We start from the raw sequence: 7,909 nt of genomic DNA on the forward strand, positions 1-7,909 counted from the left end.
AAAAAGGAAAATCATTTTTTTGCACTCTGGAAGATGATGCCCTCATTGCTAGTTAAGTGATTTTGAGTGGTCCTTTTAGAAATCATTAACTTGGTATATGTAGACAGGAAGAATATGAGGATTACGTTTAAAGCTGCGTCTAAAGCGATTTTTTCAGACCGCTAGAAGATGGCAGAAACCGCAACACATTTGTAAATAAAGCACAGCAAAGCTGCTGGACTATGGAAGCCCCTAAGGACAAAACTAGCTAACGACTGTGCATATAGGCTAATAGATCTTGTAAGTCTGACGCTCACATGCCCAAATATGGCTCACGGTTCCATAGCAATTTCTCTGTACGTTTTTTTACCTACGTATATTTATGTCTCTAATGGCACTGCGTCCGTTGATTTCTGTAACCGTTTTCCAGTCTAAGGAGTATTTGCTAGCAACAAGATAAACACTGAAACGCGTATAATTTGCATCACATATCTTTGATTTCCACATTTTATAGATAAAACTAATCATCAAAGTGAACTTAAGAATAACGCATTTGGTATATCAGATAGTGAAGAGTCATTTAATTGTTTGATTGTTTTAGGATCACTAGCTTTCCTGCAGAAAGAGGCAGGAGGCACAACAACAATGCTGATCCTTTGCCTCGCAAAAGAACTGATTATTTAAAAAGTAAAAACTTGGAACATCTTAAAAAACGTGGGATTTACCTACCATGACACCTGTGGAACAATTGTGCCATGCTGACCAACCATTATTTAAAACTATCTCTAGAGTGTATGATGCTCTTATGTCGAGTTTATTAATACCTGATCTGGACAGATCCAGACTTAGGGCGCTTTCACACCTATAGTCTGTTTGCTTTGGTCCGAATCAGTGAATGAGTTGCTACTTTGTTGCATTTTTCATTAGGTCTAGTTAGTGTTAGTGTTAGTGTTCACAAATGACACGCGGTCCTACATGCCGTTCATCTATTGGACAGAACATTTCCGAGAGAAAATCACTTCCTGTCAATCACACTGTCACGGACAACAATGGAGCAAAAGCAGCATATTGCGATTGCGATAGTAGCTTTGATTGAGCGGTTTTGTGAGGAGAAATGATAACGTCACCTGATGTTAGCTGAGCAGCTGTTAGCTCAGTAATCAGCTGGTTAGCACTTATAGAAGACAACGTTGTGGAACAAGCAAAGGCTTACCAGATATGTCCGGTATAATCCATACTGCCTTTATGATCGCTGTTACAGTAACGTAAATTCACTGATTACAACGTCATATTTCTCCACCGGCACTTTCACTTTCTCCATATTTGTTGTTGCTATGGGAAACCGCCAGCGTTAACGGATTTCAACATCCGTTTTCAAGCCACAATGCACTGTATTTTGATTTTCTTTATTTACATTACATTACATTACATTACATTACATTGTTTTGCTTATTTACATTATTTTGTTGTTATTGTGGAAGGTGTCTATTTGATTTTAACTTTGATTTGTTTATTGTTTGTACTGTCATTTGTTGGTTATATGCTGTTTGTTACTGTGTTTGGCTTTGAAAAAGCAAAGCAAAATATAAAAAAAAAACGTGTGGGAGCGGTGCGGGTTGCTAAGCAACATACAGACTCAGAGTAGAAGCCCGCTACCAGCGGGTGATGCAAATTATATGCGCTGAAGTGTTTAGCTTGTTGCCAGTGCCATTAGACGCATAAATATACGTGGGTAAAAATGTACTGACTGAAAATCCTGCATTAAACAGGCTGTGACAGAGACGATTATGGGAAACCCCATTAATTTTTCCTACAGAGAAGTCGCTATGGAACTGTGAGCCATATTTGGGCAAGGCTGACGTCATTCAACTTACGAGGTCTATAGCTAAGTTAAAAGTACCTATGGAGAAGTGTCGCCGGTTACCAGTTTTGCTTTGCCAGATTTACATGTCCCACAATGGCAAGTGAAGAGGTAGGTAGCAGGTGTACTAGTTCAACAAGTTTACTCATTCACTTCATTGATTCCGCCATGACGAGAATTTTTTTCAGGGATGGGAGGCGGTGAGCGCCGCTTTTAAACAGCGAGGGAGGTGCCAAGCTAGTGCCAAGCTAAAAAATGAAACGCTACTGAATGGGCCGGGAGGAGCTTCAAGTTGGGCTGAGTTTTGACAACAAGCTTTAGAAAAGACGTGAAAATAGCAACACAGCTGGCTGCTGTGTGGATATTGGTTTATATCATTATGTCTCAAGGAAATCTCCACATAGAACACACACTGTAAAAACAAAAAAGTTGAGAAAACTCATAATTTCAAGGCAACTTACTGTACTAGATTTTTGAGTTTTGAGCCCAACTCAAACTCTTGAGTTTTGAAACAAGTTTTGCCAACTAATAATCTTTTGTTCCGATAAATTACTTTTCTTCTGTAGACAAATTTGACACTTAAGAGTTTTACTTACTATTAATTCCAAATTATAAAAAGTTTTGCCAACTAATAATCTTTTGTTCCGATAAATTACTTTTCTTCTGTAGACAAACTTGACACATAGTTTTACCTACTAAGAATTCCAAATTATTAAAAGTTTTGCCAGCTAATAATATTTTGTTCAGATAAATTACTTTTCTCATGTAAAAAAAACAAACTTGAAACTTGAGTTTTACATACTAAGAATTCAATATCTCCAAATTTGTCAGGTGAACTCATTAATGTAAATTAGGGTTATGGACTTAATTTTAAATTACAACTCCGACAATGGGAAAAAAAAAAGGTTACGCTCAATTGAAATGTTTATTTGGACGAAAGCAGTAATGCAGTGCTTTTAAACATTTACAAACATTTAATTCCTTCAAGAATCATGTAATTTAAGTTTTCAAAAGTAAGAAAGAAAGTAAATTAGTTTCAGGATTGGTTATAGGGTCTGAAATCGCTTATTGCAGGTTTAATGTTTTCAGAGATCATATTTTATGGGGATGACTTCATGCTTTCGCTTTTGATGAAGTTAATGAGTGACTGATGTGTTTGCATTCTCACCAAATACTGAGATTATACTGACCAGTAATAATGATAACGCAGGGTGCTGGCACAACCATCGGAGCAATTTGGGGTTCAGTATCTTACTCAAGGACACTTCGACATGCGGACTGGAGGAGCCGGGGATCGAACCACCGACCTTCTGATTAGTGGATGACCCACTCTACCAGTGGCCTTGGCCTACTAGTGTTTGGAGTTACCCGATCCCAATTGTACAGTCCAGGTCAAGGCCGTAAAAGTCGTTAAAGCTTAGATTACATAATACCCCTTTAAATAATGGTAAAATGTTAATCCAAACTGTGGAAAGAAGATGATGGTTCTCTTACTGTGGGTCTGAACAGCATTTCCACATGTTGTGGCACCACAGCGCGGCCCTGACCTTTGACACTGGCCGACAGGACCCTGATGGAGGTGGACTGCTGCCTCCTGTAGAGCCGGGACCTGAAGAAATGATCGTTCTGGTAGAGAACAAAACCCAGCGAGACGTTTGATGGCTTTCGCTGTCCAGGCACAGCATCTTCAGACACAAGAGATCAGACAGAGAGAAAGAAATTAAGATTATTATTAGTAGTATTTGTAGTAGTAGTGATAGTTGATGTTATAGCTGTATAATAGTAGTAGTAATGGTAATAGTAGTAGTAGTACAAGCAGTTATAATAAAAATAATAGTAGTAGTTATTGTTGTAGAAGCACTGGTAGTAGTTATACTTGCAGTACTAGCAGTAATAATAATAGTAATAGTACTGGTAATTGTTCCTGTGGTGGTGGTAGAAGTAGTAGCAGAAGTAGTAGTTATACTAGTAATAATAGTTGTTTAGATTTTTTATAGTAGAAGTGGTTTTTAAAGTCTGAAGTGTATTTTTTGCAGTGTGGAGGAAAGTTTGAGCAATGCGAATGAGAAAGTTGTGACTTTCCTACTGAAAACCAAGAGAGGGAAAACTTCTCACCGGGGGGAAATCGTACGTATATCAGGATGTCGGCTACAAACCCATTTTCCACCACAATTTCAGAAGTATTGGTGTTGAGCTTAATTCGGTCTGCCACAAAACTGCCAGTAGCTCCTAAACAACGGGAATCAGAATTATTAGTATAATAACCTTTTACTTTTATCCAGGGAAAAATGATGGAGCATGCACGCTCTTTTCCAGCAATGGCCTGGTTCATATTACCTTGGCTGTACTGGGCAGCTCCCAGGTGTGAATGTCTGGAACTGTATGAATACGTGCGTTTACATGCAACATTAATGCTCCCAATATGAGCCTTATCTCCACTAAGGTCTCAGTCAAGATCTGGTGTTTACATGGAATGAACAGTAGCCAGCTTTTTCATATACATGTATACATGGAGACAGTCTAATTCTATAGTTTTATAGTTTTCCTGCTGTGTTTATTAGTGGTGCATTATTTGGATGCTCGTGACTCCATGGAACGGAAACCATGCTTGATTGATTGATTTTATTTTTGGGTATAAAAGTATAGGCAGTAGTACATCCCAGAGGATAACACGTAAAAGCGTACTTAAACACTTATTTCCAACGTGGTCCTCGATAGAGAACAAAAAGAGGAAAAAATAGTAACAAAAAATCTAAAAACAAAAAAAACCCACAAAAAAAACAAACTATGTTACACTAAAATTCAGTCTCCACGGTTACGTTATTAGCAGTTCTTACTTCTGACTACTTCTATCTTCACTGAAAACACCGTTATGCAGATTAGACTGCTTTCTTTTGGCTGGGATTCAATGACAGTCTCTCACATTCAGACCAATATCTTTTTATCTGTAAAAGACTTATTTGATTTAGGCAAAACAGTGTAATGTTTAAGTTCTTGATGTGCTACGGATAGCGGTGTAAGATACAGATGTGTTTTTAAATTAGTAAAGAACAATTTTGTTTAGCAGGTGTTCCCGTTCCACATATGAATTGTATGGTAATATTGTAATTTTAGACAGTTGTGCATATTACTTCCATTATCCATTCCATTACTGTATCTGTATTAGTTCAGTTGGAGCCATACGACTGTAGAATGTAAACTAAATTTAAGTAGTGAAATGATATGTAATTTTATTAATTGATTTATATTTAGTAAATTGCAGAAACCACAGTTTCATTATTTTATACATACCTCCTCATCCTCCCCCCGACAACAAAAGAAAGACAAGACACAGTGTGCAGGACAGACAAAATGGCATAATGACAGAATCATAAAACCATAAAAATACATAGTAATACAGGTGCTTTTTCAGGAGGCTTTAAATGACACCACAGTTGTAGCTTGCCTAAAGGTCATCAGACACATTCCAGAGTACAGGGACCGTTACTATGAAGGCTCGCTCATCTTTAGTAACAAGCTTGGACCTCAGGACAACCAAAACATCCCTATCAGACAATCCCAGCCAGCAATCGGGCTCATAGGGGAACAGGAGATCAGAAATATAGCTAGGGTGGCCTTCAAAGTCCTCAGTAAGATCTTACATTTTATTCTGAATTTAACAGGCAACCAGTGAAAAGAGACTAAATCAGGGCTGATATATGAACCCGCTTCCTGCAATTAGTTATAAGCATGTCAGCTACATTCTGCACAAGCTGCAGGCAATTGAGAGAGCCTCGGCTTAGACCAAAGTACAGAGAGTTACAGTTGTCACAAGGTAATAAAGACATGAATCACTTTTTCAAGATCAGCAAGTAAGAGATTGCATCTGGTTTTTGTCATTTTTTTCCCCGCTGGAGGAAGCAGAACTGGATGATTTTCTTAACCTGTTGTTGGTCAAAGCAGAGGTCAGAATCAAGTAGCACTCCCAAATTTCTTGCCACAGGTTTAATATTGGCCAAAAGGCAACTGAGTCTGCCCTGAATCTGGTTTGATGAGTTGGAGGGGCAGAAGAAAACCACTTCAGATTTATTGTCATTTAGTTGAAGAACGTTATGGGACATACAGCATTTAATATCTGAGAGGCAGGGTTATAACTGTTGCAAGAAGAAGCCAAATCTACATTATCCTTTTCACAATGTCCATGTTTGCTTATCTATGTTCTTTTGGGTTTGATGTTCTGACCAAACAGCACGCAAATGCAATATTGTTTGGCAGTGACAGATGTTGGAGCTTCCCACCAGCATGTGAACACACGAGAAGACATGTAGTCTTTTTAAGTCAACTAAATTACCATGCAAAAATAAACCAGGGCGGGACATTCACTGTAATGGATTAGGCCTACCTATCTCAAACAAGTTTCAAGTTGTTTTTCATACCGTACTGAATTGAATGGAAATTAATGGCTGCCTGGAAGGAGAAAAAAATCATTTGAACATCTAAACAAGTATGGTAAGCTTTGGAAAATGGTCGGTAGTAATGCCAAATATATGTGAATTGCAGTAAATGGACTAAAACTTTTGGTTACTTGCGTAACCCCGGTTCTCTGAGTAGCATGAGTGAGATGTCTCATTATGGGATACGCCCCTATGTATATCTTCAGAAGCATGTTTTCCACTATGCCAACCCAGGTGTGGCTGGCAGTTGTGACGTGTGCATCAGGACCCTCCTCCCATATATAGGGCTGACGCTGCATCACACGCCATTCAAGAAAGCACACCTCTTCTCACTTCACCCAGTAGCAAGAAGGGCGGTGAGACATCTCACTCATGCTACTCCGAGAACTAAAGTTCTCTTTCATAGCATTCGTTTCAATGTCTCACTGTAGGATATAGAGACTCCCGTTTTGCCAGACAAGCTTATCTCGAAGACTGACCACCAACACTCAGGTGTTGGTTCACCCCACCTGCTCAGCATCAGAGCCAAAGCTCAGAACAGCATGAGCAATAGTCAGAGCAGTAACATCCAATTTATAAAACCTTGTAAACGTGAGAGGCGAGGACCAGCTAGCTGCTGCGCATATATCCTGAATAGAGACCCCTCTAAACAGAGCCCAGGAGGTAGCCAAACCTCTGGTAGAATGTGCGCATAAACCAGCCGGGGCCTGAAGACCCATACTCAAATAGGCCAGTGCAATAGCCCCCACAATCCAGTGAGAAAGCCTCTGCTTTGTGACAGGCTTACCTTGCAGAGCACAGCTCAAGACACAAACAACTGGTCCCCTTTCCTGAAACCACCGGTTCTATCCAAATACGTGCATAAAGCGTGCATCGGGCACAATAGGTGCAGCCGTCGCTACTCCAGAGAGCAACGAGTTCCACAGGCAAGCATGAGTTGATAACCTTAGGGACAAAAGCTGGGTTAGGCCGTAAGATAACACGCAAATTCCCAGGGGCAAAAAGCATGTATGCAGGATGCACCGACAGCGTGTGAATATCACCCACATGCTTTGCCGATGCCAAAGCCATGGCTTCATGCCAGTCTGCTCAATAGGCTCGAGAGGAGGATTCACCAGAGCCTCCAATACAACAGACAAATCCCACAAAGGGGAAACCGGCCTAAAGACCGGAGCAGCCTTCCTGCTCCCCTCATGAACTGGCAAGCAAGGGGGTGTTGACCCACAGTCATGCCCCCAAAGCCAACATGGCATGCTGCAATGGTGCCAAGTACACTTTAATAGTGGAGAAGCCTCTCCGCTTATCGATTAAATCCTGAAGGAAGGATAAAATCACACCCACCAAACACTGGAACGGAATTTCCTCTGCACTAGCACACCATTCCTCAAACACCCTCCACTTACAGTCATACAAAGACCTAGTGGAAGATGCCCTAGCATTCTGAATGGTATTAATAACACTCTGGGGAAGCCCCACAGCGCTCAGAGTAACCCACTCACTGTTGCGATTCTATTCCCAGCGGCGCATCCCGATCATGCAGAGTGAACAGCGGGCACTGTGCGTTTCCTCTGGACACAAACAGGTCCACCGTCGCCCTGCCGAGCCACTCCCAAAGATGACTGACTACAGCTTGGTG

This window comes from Centroberyx affinis, unplaced genomic scaffold (genome assembly GCF_046629955.1).
Source record: "Centroberyx affinis isolate AG114_WGS23_722 - 3 ecotype Tasmania unplaced genomic scaffold, CSIRO-AGI_Caff_v1 ptg000414l_1, whole genome shotgun sequence".
NCBI lineage: Eukaryota > Metazoa > Chordata > Actinopteri > Beryciformes > Berycidae > Centroberyx > Centroberyx affinis.